This window comes from Prinia subflava, chromosome 5 (genome assembly GCF_021018805.1).
Source record: "Prinia subflava isolate CZ2003 ecotype Zambia chromosome 5, Cam_Psub_1.2, whole genome shotgun sequence".
NCBI lineage: Eukaryota > Metazoa > Chordata > Aves > Passeriformes > Cisticolidae > Prinia > Prinia subflava.
Genome location: NC_086251.1, coordinates 21,515,232 through 21,529,706, shown reverse-complemented (window position 1 = coordinate 21,529,706; position 14,475 = coordinate 21,515,232). Strand labels below are relative to the sequence as shown.

Sequence of the window (14,475 nt, the reverse complement as noted above, 5' to 3'; positions counted from 1 at the left end):
GTCTCGATGCTATGTTTCATTACAGCTTTTGCCAGAATTTGATGCCTTTTTTTTTTTGCCTTTGAAAATGTAGAAATTTCTTGAATCTCTTCCACTGCTATTTGCTGGTTTTTCTGCTATCCATCAGCTAATTAATTAAGTAGAAAGCATGTGAGTATAATTCACTAAAGAAACTTTAGTGGACATAAGATGTTTCAGGTAGATGTTCATGGAGGTGACTGGATTTGTCAAATCAGTATTTAGATTCTCTGGAATATTTTAGCATTTTCATAGTGAAATTGCTTCAAACTCTTCTTAAAAAATGAAATTTCAAGTCTATTATTTTCATAAGCAGTACTGCTTTAAAAATTATTCTCTTCATGTTATGGAACATAATTCTTAATTGAAGAAGAAAATGAAAATGCCTCAAGTTTATAGATTAATTTAAAATAATAAAATTTTATTAACAAGTTGATTTTTTTGCCCCCCCAAGCTTATCAGTGGTTGTTTTGTCTACTTAGGGGTGGTTTTTAAGGGGTTGAAGAGTGAAATTACTGCATGTTAAGACAGTAAATATGTCTTTCTGACTTAGTTGTAATGCTGCAGGCTGTGTGGAGATAACGGTTCCATAGTGAGATTTAGTTGGTATTTGTTCATGGTTCTTATTTTATACTACAGGGAAGTTGAAACACAATACTTATGATAAGCAGCAATGTGTGTGCAAGGTCAGAGAAATGTCCTGAAAGTTACGTGATTAGGACCTGACTGATGTGGAACTTGAGAGAGGTGATTCCCAAAGACATAAACATCCCTTGCCTGATGAGATGTTCGAGGTGTGGTCACTAAGCACTAGACTATAATTAGTTGGTTGATGTGCATATCACTCAGATATAGGAATTATTCTGCGTATAGCTTGCTACTAACTTACCTATAGGAGGTCTGCTTTATCCTAGCGGGTGAAGTTATCACTGTGCAAAGTTTCACACGAGCCATGGGCTATTTAAATCCTCAAGTAAAAGTTAAGTGGTTTGTAAATGGTTGCTGGGCCCTCTGATAGGTTTCCACTGTATGTTGTACTGTATATACCCTATGAATTGGGATCTTGGATAATAGGAGTATTGTGTGGTTACTAAAATACAACCTGTGTTCAGCATGCAGCTGTCTCTAGCACATAGCAGAGAGTTGTCTTCATTACTCTGGTGTTCAAATTAAAGAAAAAGAAAATCATCCTAAAACTAGAGAATTAGAAAATTCTCAAGTAAACTTTTTTAGAACTTCAGAATCTAAGTGCTTTTCACTGAGATTATTAGTTATACTCCTAAGGATTGTTTGGTTTGGTTTTTTGGGCTTTTTTGTTTGGAGTGTGTTTTTTGTGTTTTTTTTTTTTTGTTGTTGTTGTTTGGTTTGGTTTTTGTTTTTTGTTTTTTTTTTTTAATTTTTTTTTTTTTTTGAGCTGATGCGTGGGTTTATTGGTGTTTTGTGGGTTATTTTTGGTGTGGAAATGCAGCTAATGTGAATATTTTCCCTAAGAATCTTTTTCAATATGAAACAGAGCTGCCATGAACATAAGTGTCTCTGTTTGGACTAGATCTTCCAAAAGTAAGTGTACATTTGCAATTAGGTATGACTCACACAGTATTAAATCTCTGCAGTGAATTAGTTTAATCGTATATAAAATGCAATAGAATGTAAAATTTAGAATAATGTTTCTAATAGAAGAAGAAAAACTTTCCTTCTTAGTTAAAAAGCCTCTGTCATGTTAACTTTACTGCATTACCTGAAGAAACAGAAATCCTTAATTTATTTACAGCTGAAAGTCCATCAGCAGAAGAGACTGCATCTGAACAAGGGTAAGTGATGCATTTGAGCAGTTCAAGAAATCTGGGATTTAGTAGGACACTGAAGGGTTTCCAAGTGCAAGCCTTGGATGCAAAGTTGGGGGGTATTTTTGAACACCACAGCTCTCAAGACCTTGATTGACCTTTGACTTATGAGTTGCCATTTACAAAATTTTAAGTACTAGTTGGAAATATTATTCAAAAAGTCACTGAGACGAACTCAGTCATTTTGCAATTAATTTATTAGTTAGGATTGTAGGTACCAAAAGTTACTGTTTAAAAACTAATGAGTTTGAGAATTGCATAGAACATAAGATATTCAGAATTCTTTTCCTCTGTGCTTTTTCTTTGGGAAGCAGTCCTTGCTTCCTTCTCATGTCAAGCACTCAGCAAGCACGCATTTTGTACCTTCCCAGAACAGCCTAGAATGATTAAGTTTACAAGAATACACTCATTTTCATTAATTTGTTCTTAAAAGAAATCTACAAAATGGAAAACAGATTAGAGTTCAATCTTGTGTAAGTGGAGATGTGGCTTTCCTCACTGATAATGTCAGTGTCAGTGTGATGGCAAATGAATGTGACATATAAGTTTTCTATATATGGCTATTCAGATAATATGGCCTAAATGAAACACTCAGTTTTTCAAGTTTTATGATCATGATGATGTGATAAGTGGGGTAGCAGTATTTTTATTTTTCACTTTCTCTCCACAGACATTTTAGTCATTAAAATTCAGTTACAGAGAGTATGTGGTCTTCATTCTATTTAAGATTTAAAAGTCATCTTTTGTAAGTGCTGGAGAAGCACTGTAGGATGATACTCAGCACTAATGCTCTTACAGTTAAAGATATTTTCAGAGGGTAGTTTTTCTGTCCTAATAGAACCCACACAGGCATTTTCATGGGAATGACAGAGACATTGTTGTACGTGATGGTTGTTTGTACCGTGTTATGCATCAACTTTGTCTCACTTCAAATGCAGAATGAACAGTTGAAAATCATCACTCTGAGTCACATACAGTGACCTTTTTCCATCTTCATTTTCTTGCTATTATATTGATTGGGGTTTTTTCTCTCTGTCCTAAATTGCTGATCTAAGTTACAAATGTCTAGAAATATGAGTATCTGGAATGCATAGTTCAGATGTGAATTTAAGCAAGTGTGATCAAAGTGGTGGTATGTGGTCTTTTATCCTTCTGATACATAGTACTGTGTTTAATAGAGAAGCTTCAGATGGAAAAAATTAGTGGAAAACAAACGAAAACTGGATGAAAAATCATTGTATTAAATACAGACAGAACCATTTGCATAACAAAATAATAGCTATGTTACTAGAATCACTTGGGAGTCAACACTGAATCTCACAAAGCAATACAGAATATGTTGTAGAAAATATCCCAGAAGTACGTGACGATATGGACAAAACACTTATAAACTGATTGACATTTTCACAAGTAGTTTTTAAATGAGTACATGGCAATCTTGGCAAAACAATTTTTTTGAACAAGTTATTTCCTAAGGGCAGATTGTGTATTTGTTAATAATTAGGATTTTGAGGTTATTTAAGGCATTTTGACCTTTGAGTAAAACTTCTTCATTTTCAAAGACAAAAACTATGAATGCATGCGTGTGTTATTATCTTCCAGGTAATCCTTTTAAATTCAGAATCAAAAAGAAAAAGTATACTGGTGTCAAAATAAAATAAAATTTTCTTTCATTTTCTTTCTATTAAAACCAATTTTGAAAAAATAATTCCAGAACAAAAGGCACGGTGTTTGATCTTTTGTGCAGTTTTTCTGCTTTGGATTTCTGAGGGCTTTAAGGAAATTTGAAATTCAGCTTCAAAAAGTAGCTATTACATATTTGGCAATGAGGAGAAAGAAGGTCTAAAAAGCTGGCATTTCAGAAAGAACTGAAACAAGTGACATTGAAAAGAAAGGAATGAGATATGGAATTGGGGAAACAATAAAAGTTTTCAGCACGTGAAAAGATGTTGCAAATAGGGGCAATCCATGCTGAATGTGGGCAGGATACCTTGGTTAATACAGGATATGGTTTCTGTTGGATATGGGTTTATACTGGAACACACTTTTCCATGGTTGTTATTGGAAATCTCATTCTAATATAGACCTTGAAATATTGGACCATTAGGTAGTAGAATATCTATTACTAAATTCTTCCTGGAAAAGGTAGAGTGCTTTTTAAAAAGGATGTCTACCTTGTGAGAGAAGGTAGAGCAGTAAAAACACTATCTGCTTAAAGGAAATAATTTTCTAAATATAAAATGGGATGGATGGCTTCTAGATACAAAGTAAAGGGGTTTTTTTTACACTCAAACGTACTAAAATTACTTTATTTCTAAATTTCTGTGTGTCTTTTGTACTGGTATTCAAAGTACAAATCTGTTCTTAGTTTTGAAATGGCAAACAGACTGGTTTATACTACCACTCTCACTTGAAAATATTCTTAATATATTTCTGCTATTTGCAGCCTCTCTTCAGACTTTCAGAATACAAACCAGCAGTGATTTACCCATAGATTGCAGGAATTAGTTGTTTTCCTCAAACAGAAACTCTAATAAAATAAATTCATTTAACTGGTGGCTTAAAATAATGACAATGACTTTCAAGAGACAAAAAAACTGTTTATGGTTATGTGGGAGTCAGTCCATGAGAAGTAAGTGCAAGAATATCACAAAACCACTCTGAGATAAATATTCTAAATTTTTTTGCTAAGGGAAATTATTTGATTTTTTTCCCCCTTGGTACTTATTTCACACAGACCATTAAAGCATGGCACACCCAACAAGTCCATGTGTGCAAATCAGAGGTTTGACTCCAATTCTAATGGCAAGGTGGCTATTTGTAGGAAATTCAAGTGGCACTAGAATTTTTTCATTTTGTCTTGTACCTTTCTAGTACCTTGAGAATTATTCAAGGATGAATTGATTTGCATGAGTCTGGAAAATGCAGACACAAAATATGTGCTTGATAATTTAAGGTCATACAAATACAAATGTTTGGAAAAGTCTGTGTGCAACACTTTTTCCTGTGAAGTGACTTTATAAAGTGACAGATTTGAGTATTATTAGAGTGGTTATTGAGGGCAAGCAGAAAATCAAGTGTTGACTCATATATTGCTGAATTTACCTGGAATGGGGAACATGCAAGTTCATTTTTTTCTGTTAGGTGACTTGAACATTTTGGAACTATAATCACAATCAAGGTTACTGTGCAGTTTGAATAAAGTTGTGGTTACATATTAAAGCTAGTAAGTTTTTTCCCCCTACTCTTCTAGTTTTCTTCTGTTGCTGTAAATTAAGCTCCATTTTTGCACTCGTAGAGGTGCCAAGAACGATTTATAGTAATAAGTGTGCAAGTTAGTCTTGATTATTTTCTCCTACCAGCTGTGTTCTGGAGGAGGTACGGGACTGTCTTTTACAGTTATAATTTTTTATTTTTGAGGAATAAAAATTAGAAATCACTCTTGCTTTTTTTTAAGACTTCATATTATTTTTTTTTGTTATTACTAACAGATATTTTAAGACTTGTTGACAACGCATCATAACTCTTTAAATAATCAATTTAGTGTAATTCATGTGCAACCCAATAGGCATAGGTCAAAATATCTCTCTGCACTCTCCCAGATAGTCTTTCACAGGTCTGTGGTCATGTCTCACACGTGGAAGAAAGGTATGCAAAGCCAGAAGGACATTCTGCTTCATCAATCTTACCTTTATTGAAACCTGTACGGAGTAAACATGTAATGAGATAATGAGGAAACAATCTGGTCTCATTTTGCCCTAGTTTTTTAATCAGTTGGTTTTGTTTCGAGGCCTTGATGCTTTGATAGTGCTGGCAGGCAGCAGAGAGGGACTGTCAGCGTGAGACATCTCCACTGCTTGTCTGAACTTTGGCATAAAAATGACAGTTGTCAGGAAATACCTCAATTTATATGCTGATTCTTAGTTGAATTTTCATGTCTTCTGATAATTTAGTTTTCTCTATCCTCATATGATACCTGTTAAATTTTATCAGCATCTCCAAGTTATTTTCTCTAGGTTGATATCTACAGCTATATTTGCACACAATTTTTTTTTTTTACTCTGCTTGTATGGAAAAGACAAAGTAAGTGTATGGATACACACATATATATGTATGCATAAAACAAGAATAGCTGACAGTCATTTTATACAGGTGAATAAATAATATAGAATCAGAATATTCTGAGTTAGAAGGGACCTACAGGAGTCATTGAAGTCCAGCCTCTGGCCCTGCAATTCAGCTTTTCTTGTGAAGGTAATTCTGACACAAATTCAATGACACAAAGTCAAGTGTATACTTGCTTGAGCAGGTCCAGTAAGAACTGGTTGGTAATCATTAGAAATATATGATAATAAATCCTTGGTACACATTTGGCCTCCCATTTAAATGCATATGCACCATGTTTGACCACAGACTATCTTATGCATTCTCAGTTTTTTCCAATTGTCACTCAACAGCAGGATCCTTTTATAACCTCAGTAAATCTTTTTCTTAGTATATTCATATCCTAAAATTACCTGTGACTGAATCTCGTATTTTATATCATTTTACTTTGATTAAATATCTTACTTTAAGCTTACATATCAGTGTATTAGAAAAACCTTTATATTCTTTTTATCAAGATTTCAAGTCTTGCCACATTTTATCTTTCTTAAAATGTCTTTTTCGTGTGACTTCCAGTAATTCAGAAAAATATGCCAGATCTAATAACAGTATAAGTTTATGAAGGCTAAAGTAGGCCAGTTTCATCTGGAATCATCCAGTGTAATTTGAAATGGAAAATACAGCTGCTTCTGACAGATTTGGGTAAAAGTTACACTGTACCAGTTATATTTTGTGTATTTGAAAGACTGGGATTTAAGATGAACATTTTTGTGTTGGATAATTCCTTCTAATTTGATTTTCAACAGTGAGTATGTCCAGGACACCAGAGTATTGCATGGAACAACAAGTTATCAGTAAAACTCAGAGAATAGAACCAGATGTCCCACAATGTCCTGTTGACAATTTTGCATAAAGATCATCACTTCTTTAGCTAATAAACCTGTTGAGGTACTGGAGACACAGATGTTCTCTCTTCATTCTTGATTCCGTGATCCCGCTGTTCCGGTTTTAATGTTGCCTTTTCAATATTTTCCCTCTAGATTGAAAAGTATAATATGTTGTTCCTTGTGAAACATTTCTAGTGCACAGATTAGCGTAGCGGGTGCTGTTCATTCCCCTGATATCGTGTAGCAGGTTCCCATTCAATAGACATTGATTACCAGCATTGCAATGGGGAATTCAGCTCCCAGGACAGCATGGGCAACATTCCTAGGCAGGTCTTCTCTCACTGTAGCTCCCAGTTTTGATATTAATAATAGGGGGAAAACCCTGAAACTCTGGGGTGGTTAAAAAACAGGTAAGATATGCCAGAGAGATTGTGGGCTCTTGTAGGTGTTGTATGTCTCTGCTGGATGTGCCTTGAGATACTTGCTCTAATCCAATATATTTTGAGCAGAACAATGGACTGGATGACCCGTTCTCTTCCAAAATTATGTCTCTGTAATTTAATTTGTCCCTTGTAAATACTATTGAAAAAAAAAACCCAACAAAAACCAAAATATCCCCCCAAGAAAACAAAACAACAACAACAACAGCAAAAAAAGAATGTTCTAGAAAGAGCATCACATATTGCAAAAGTGTATTTCTTCTCTTTTTTATTTGTCATTAACTTGCTTGGCTGTTCCATAAAAAATGTAAAGATTAGATGGTTTTTATAACAAATTTTGCTAGAAGTTGTCAGATAACAATTCTGAATCCTATGAAAAATTAATTATACATGGTGCAGTGCTTATTGAAAGAATTTGACTCTTTAATAAAGATATGAATACATCAATCCTTTCTATTTTTCACTTTTATATTCATCCTGACCTTCCCATATCACCTTTGCCCTCAGCCATGTTGCTCTAAATTGCTTGCTTACTGTTGATCTCAAATTGTTCAGTGAGTTAGGAAATGATGGAATTCACAGAGTGAGGAACATGCTTTGTACTGCTTAGACCATTAAATTCCTGATCAAGTTAGAAAGTTTTGTTCAGGTCCTTTGACATCAGTGTCTCTTGAATAGTGATCAAAAATGATGGTGACATTCTTGTCTTTTGCCTACTAAAATTTTGAACAAACTTGAGCTCAAATCCCAATTCTTGCTCTTAATGTGAACTCTCTGTGTGGTACTGCTGCCAGTCACCTACCAGAAGTTTTGTGGTACGTTTTGTGGGTCTGTAAGATTATTGCTATACACAGATTGTAGACACCCTGCAATGAAAAGACCTGCATCAATACAACTTAATGTGTGGATGTTTTGTTAATTGAAGGGTATTAAGTTTACAGGGTTTTACAGATAGGTAGATAAATAGATATTATAATGTTACTAACAAATTAATATTCTTGATAGAGGGGCATGATAATTACCTCCTCTTACTAGTTTCCTAGGAAATTCTCTGGACCTCAGTCATTGCTGCTCAGATTCATGGTCTAACAAGGAAGATTACCATGCGATTTTTATCATATTATCAAAGGTATTCTTTAAGAAATATCATGAGTGAAGTACAGATAAGGTTTGGAAGTGCTGATACCAGCTGCCTCAAAGTCTCACATAGGGCTGGTTGTGATGGCACTGTGTTAATGCTTCCTGACCTGGTAAGTCTGTTTGAGGATTCTCTGAATTTCTGCTAAAGCCTGACTTTAAAGTCAAGCAAAACCAAAATCCCTAAACAGCGAGTGCTGCTGTAAAGAAAACAGAAAGAAGTAGAAAAAATGCAGTTATCTCAATAGTGCAACCATTTTAAAGATGGGCCTGGAAAATCAATTTGCCCATTGTGATTTCATTGTCTACAAATACTCAAGGAAGCAAATTTTTTTAGAAAAAACCCCATATATTTGTGTTCATAAAAGCTAATTTTGAAATACTTAAAAACTGAGTTTGATTATTTATATCTATAACTTGATAATTTCATATTCAAGAAATTCAGACTGCCTTGTCTAATTGACTGATTTGTTTTGTGTGTATGTGTTTGAACCTGATGCTTATATCTGATTTCCTTTCTTTGCTGACATGTATCTTTTCATTCTTCCTGGGTGATTTTAGGTTTTTCTATTTGTGCTTTCTCTGACTCTGCAGATTCTACCTTCTCTTGATTAACCTTTTTCCTCAGTGCAAAGCACTGTGCTGACACTCATATCTATGTAACTTTTTGGGCATTTGACCTGTTCTTTATTCAGGTCACTTTCTCCAAGACTGATATACCTTGTTGGATAATATTTAGTGACTACTTTGCATACAGAATTCTGGCTCCACCTCAGAAAGCCCTTTCAGCTATGTCTCCATTTGGTAATGGGTGAATTTTGTTGGTTGTTGGTAACCAGTTGATGATCCCCTTGCTTGTGTTGCCAGCTCCGTTTCACGAAGAGCAGCAAACTTTTGCCTGGATAGTTACAGAGTGTTTTCCCCAAATGACCTGTGCCTCTGCAGCCCCTCTGGGTGCTGCTCAGCACTGATAATGTGCACTGCTGTGCATTGTGACAGTCTGAGTGACATGCCATGCAATGAATAATAATGTGTCATAGCTGCAAGTAGTTAGAGCTCCCCTCACTTCTAGCACCTTGCCTAATGTGCCTCTCCCACACACTTTTGTGACAAAGGGCTGAGATATATTTATATACTTGTTCTCATTTAACCAAAGCAGAAATTCTTGTCATTCTAGAGCTTAACATACCAGGTCTTCATCAGCATGCTTGCCCTATAAATATCCTGCTTAAATAACTTAGAGAATCAAATCCCAAGGATTGGCTTGGGTACAGCCCAGAGAAAACATCAAACAGTTTGCTAAAGTAGGAATGTGTAAGGTGCAAGTATTTGGAATTTCCTGCAGTAAGGTACAGAAGAGGTATCTCAAATGTTTTCCCTGTCTTAGTGTTAGCATATTCTGGAAATAAATTCCCATCTGTGAATAAATTGCCTAATGCATATTCTCTCTGCTAGAATTGCCCCAGTCATTATGACAAGTTGTAGTTTGTTTTGAGATTTTTGGGATTTTTTTAACTGACCAGCAGGATTAATGACTGACTCATATCTTGCCATGCACTGCCTCCCACCTAATACCATAGTGACAAGCTGCTCGTTTTCTTCTGTTCAAAAGAAATAAGGAATGGAAATAAACTCTTGCAAAAAATGGGATAGTCATCAATATCAGTATGATTAAACTGACCTGGATGGTGCTGACTACCTGTAAGATATAATCCTTACCCCTGCAAGGTTACATATGGACCTTAAACATTTAGCATTATGTTAGCAAGCAAAAAAAAAAAGATTCTTTTCTGGAAGGCTTCTAAAGATGAAAACATATGGGAGTTAGCTTAATTAATGCACTTAGACAAAATCTGTAAATCACAAAATTTTCCAAATCCACACGTTTAAGCACCTTTTAAAATATCTCTTAGAGATTTTGTTTGTAGAATAAAGTCAGGTTTTGTGATATTCTGACGTTGCTCAGAAATTTTTAAATTGAAGAATTTCAGCCAGTGCAAATTCTTGTATGAACAATAAGAATTTCTGATCCTAAACACATTAATTTAATGGGAACGGTGCCAGTGCTGCTCTGCCTACAAACAAGCAGAAAATCCTGAACTATCGAATTCAAGGACCAATCTGCATCAATCTCTCTAAAAGTATATCCTTTCTAATATCTAAAATCTAGTTTATTTTTGAATATATATCTAAATTTTGTCAATTATTTGTCACACATTTTTTAAAATGTTCATTTATATAAATATGTATTCCTTAAATCTCTGACCATAAAACCTCTATGCCAATTACATTTAAACATTAAAGCATGTAAACATTACCATTTGTCATGATAAACATCTATGTACATAGATTATGTATCTCTAAAAAGGGCAGAAAAAAATCAGTCTTTGATTTTTCTATCTGCAGTAGTCAGGCAGGAAAAGAAACAGCAATTTCCATACAATTCTCTGATTTTCAGTAGCTATGTGGATTCTTGAAGAAATGTTAAGGGAAAAAGATCCTGTAAAAAGTTCGCTTTGGAACCATATATTTGTTGTTTCTTTTAATATCAATGAATTACAATTGATAGATTTCTATTTTTTTTTTATTTTCATAAGAAAATTGAGGGCAGGAGCATTATGTAAAGCAAAACAAACTAATTTGTCTTTAATTATAATATTTCCTGGGACAGGTTTTAATATGAAGTTGAAAGAGCTTTGCAGCTTTAGTTTTGGGAGAGATTGCATTAGAATTTTTCTTTGAATCTAATATTTTCTTCTAAATTTCTCTTGTAGGAAAGAAATGTTATTAAAATGTACTGTATGTGCTTTAGGATTATAGATGGTTAATTCCTGCTTCCAGATCCATGCCTGCATGTATGGAGTTATTAAATGCGTTGTCCAGAAGTGATGACTCATTGTAGATGGCTCATCTTTGGAGAACACATTTTAACTGGAGCTGGATTTAGCAAATATTGCTGCACTGCTTTTGAAAATAAGGCCCACTGGAAACAATTTAAGTGAAAGGTCATATTGTTTCACCTACTGACTTGTAAAAAATGTATTTTCCATTAAGTTTTGAAGAACTTTTGGAAAAGTTGTCTTCACCTCTTATCCTAATTTCCTTATTAGCCCTTCTTACTGTTCAAAGACTATCAGTACTTTGATTTTTGAAGCCAATAGTGCTCCTTATCTCTCAAATTCAAGTTTGTTTTTTTTTTTTAATATGTATTTTGTACTTCCACCTATATACAGAAAGGAGTGTAATGCAAATAAAATTTAAAGGAAATGCAGTCTCAATCTAAGCTAGGACAAAAGTGCCAGGAGAGAGAAATAGAAGGTCTGAAAAACCAAAAAGCATTTAGTACAACTTTGGATAAAATACAGGCTTCTGTGCACCACCTCTTGTGTTGTTGTTGTTGTTGTTTGGGGGGGGTTGTTTGTTTGTTTGTTTTGGTGGGGGGTTTTTTGGGTTTTTTTGGGGGTTCCACCCCCCCCACACTCAAACAATTATTACAATCATTATGTGCAGCTTCTTAAAACAATGTTTCACCCTTGACAGGTGTTTTTTATCCTGTTCATCACCAGAAGTAATCCCTTTAACAAGATACTCTTCCCTAGACCTTGAATATCATATGTGATTTGGTAAGGTGAGTATTGATATAATACTATACCATTCCACCTGGGAATGAAGTTCAGACAGTTTGTAGGAAAACTTGTATATATATATATATATATTTATATATATATATTTATATATATAAATAAAGAAATTATAATTTAATAATAAAATAAAATAATAATTGGAATTATAAAAATAAAAATAAATATACTTTAAATAATCATTATTCTTGCCATCACATTCACCAGTTGTGACTGACAGCAATTTCTTATTAGGATTTCTAACATGAGGTCAATAAAGAATGAAAAAAGTTCTCAGCCACAGATTTTTTAAGGACTTTTCAAAGGATCCTGCCCTGATGGGGACAAAGATGTTTATTCATATTAAACCCATTTCCTCTCATTGTCTCCAAAATACAGAGTTACCTTTTTCACTTGTAACATTTCCAGGGCTTAAGTGCAAATCCAATGAAAATTGGTCTTGTCTATTCTTCCAATTATACTGCTTTATGAAATGAAAGTTATGGAACAATCTGTTATGGAATATTCTTTATTCTCTTTAGAAATTGCACTACAGTGGACTAGATAGACTATTGGTCTGTTGTGGAGTGGCAGTAACCCAGTAAATTCCAAAAGAATTTCGAGAGGCTTATCATTATCCTGTAGGGTTTCATCTGTGTCTCTAAGATGATACTGAAATATGATTAGGTGTTCTTTATGCTCTTTAAACAATGTAGGGTTTCAATGTGCATGTGCAGATAGAAGGGAGAGCTGAGCACCTGATGACAAAAACCAGAGAGCTCAAGGTTGCAGAGTAACTTTTGAAGTAACCTATCCCATAGTTCAGAACATTTGTGAGTATAAATGCAGTGCTTCTTGCCTTCCTTCATTGCTAGGTCCTAAATTGTTCCCTGACTTCTCATCTGTCTAGTTTAAGTCAACATCTGTCAAGGTAAATTTATATTACAACATGCTCAGGGATCTTAAATTATTTCAGGTATTGACTGCTAGGGTACAGAAAAGAATGGTAATTATTTAGAGGGATGGGCTTTTACCCTGTTTGCTATCTCGTATTTCCCAACCTGCCTTCCAACATCATGTGGTGGTTATGGGGTCAGGTCGTGCACTGACACTGCTGGAAGCCCTTACTCTCCCTAACCCAAAGAACAATGAGTCCATCCATGCAGTAAGTATTATTTCCATTTCACAGGTAGAGTGGCAGGCCAGCAGAGAATCAAATAGTCCATCCTGAGATCATGCAAAGGCTCTGGAAATACAACTCCAGTGAGCCCTGGCTATAACACTTTGGATGCCCACGTCACTAGCAGCAGTCCTACAAGCACCAACGGTAAGAAACCAGATCCTTATATAATGTGCATTGCAGTATTTCAATACATTTGAATTCAGACAAATCTAGAATGAAAAGAAAAAAAGCTTATGTTGTTTACTAGTGGCCAAGGACGAACCATTATTAATTTACAGGAAAAAAAAAAGGAAGGGAGTAAAAAAAAAAAATCACTATGAAAGTTCAGGGGTTTTTTTCATATTGACAAAGGAGGATGAAGTGAAATCTTTTTCTCATAAAAAGACAATTCCCCCCTGTTGGTGGACATCGGAATAGAAGATACTAAAGATACTTAGTTGAAGTAATTTATTTTATATGTAACTGAAAAGAGACCTTGAACGTTACCTCCTTTGGAAATGTTATTTATGCCATGAAATTTTCTTATTTTCTCCATTTTGACAATTTTCCCTCTCTGTGCAATATTCCTTGTCCTCCTCATTTTATTGAAAGCTGTAACTTTCTTTGCATGGTTGAAGTAAACCATTATGCTTTTTATGATGAAAATTTAGAGATCTTGAATGTTACCTTTTCCTTGTTTTAGAAGTTAAATTGTTAATATTTTCCCTGTATCAGAATTTCACTTTGAATATATGCTGAACATTAGGACAAGGTAGGAAAATACAGCTGCGAGGTCATCTCTCATTAAAGTTTTGAAGCATATGTGGTTTGGATTTAATTCTCAATATGTGAAAATTGTATTTTCCAGTCACAATAACTCCACAGGAGAAGAAATTTGGATGTCTGATACAGTAATCTCTGTGTCAAAGTATCATATTTTTGCTATTTAATATTCACTGAGAAAAAAAAAAAAGACTGTCACACTATAAAGAAACTTTTTTCAAACAGATGGATCATTCCTGCCCAAGTCTAGTTTTCTGTACTCTTAAATTTTACATTCTCAAAAATTCAGTTTAAAAGAAACGGTCCTTCTTTTTCATTCTACTGACGTTTTCCAACCTCAATGATTTTATAATTGTGTGATTTAGAAAACTAAATACATATTAAATGGGGCATGGATATAAAATGAGGACTGCTCTATTTTCATTTACACCTGCATTAATCTGGGGATGGTCCATTGAAATCAAAGGAGTTATTCCTCTC

The 14,475-nt window shown here is 34.4% G+C and overlaps 1 protein-coding gene across 5 annotated transcripts in view; it reads left to right on the top strand.

Annotated features, from left to right (window-relative positions):
• Positions 1 to 14,475, top strand: part of LRRC4C (leucine rich repeat containing 4C) — a 476,199-nt gene that overhangs the window by 366,390 nt on the left and 95,334 nt on the right. For 4 of the 5 annotated variants that reach the window (XR_010080531.1, XM_063398336.1, XM_063398337.1 and 1 more), the window contains 2 exons: positions 11,971 to 12,058; positions 13,240 to 13,377. The gene's annotated coding sequence lies outside the window, so the exon portion shown is untranslated. Of the gene's footprint in view, positions 1 to 1,807; positions 1,830 to 11,970; positions 12,059 to 13,239; positions 13,378 to 14,475 lie in introns of those variants that run through there. The other variant, XM_063398338.1, reaches the window with a different exon arrangement.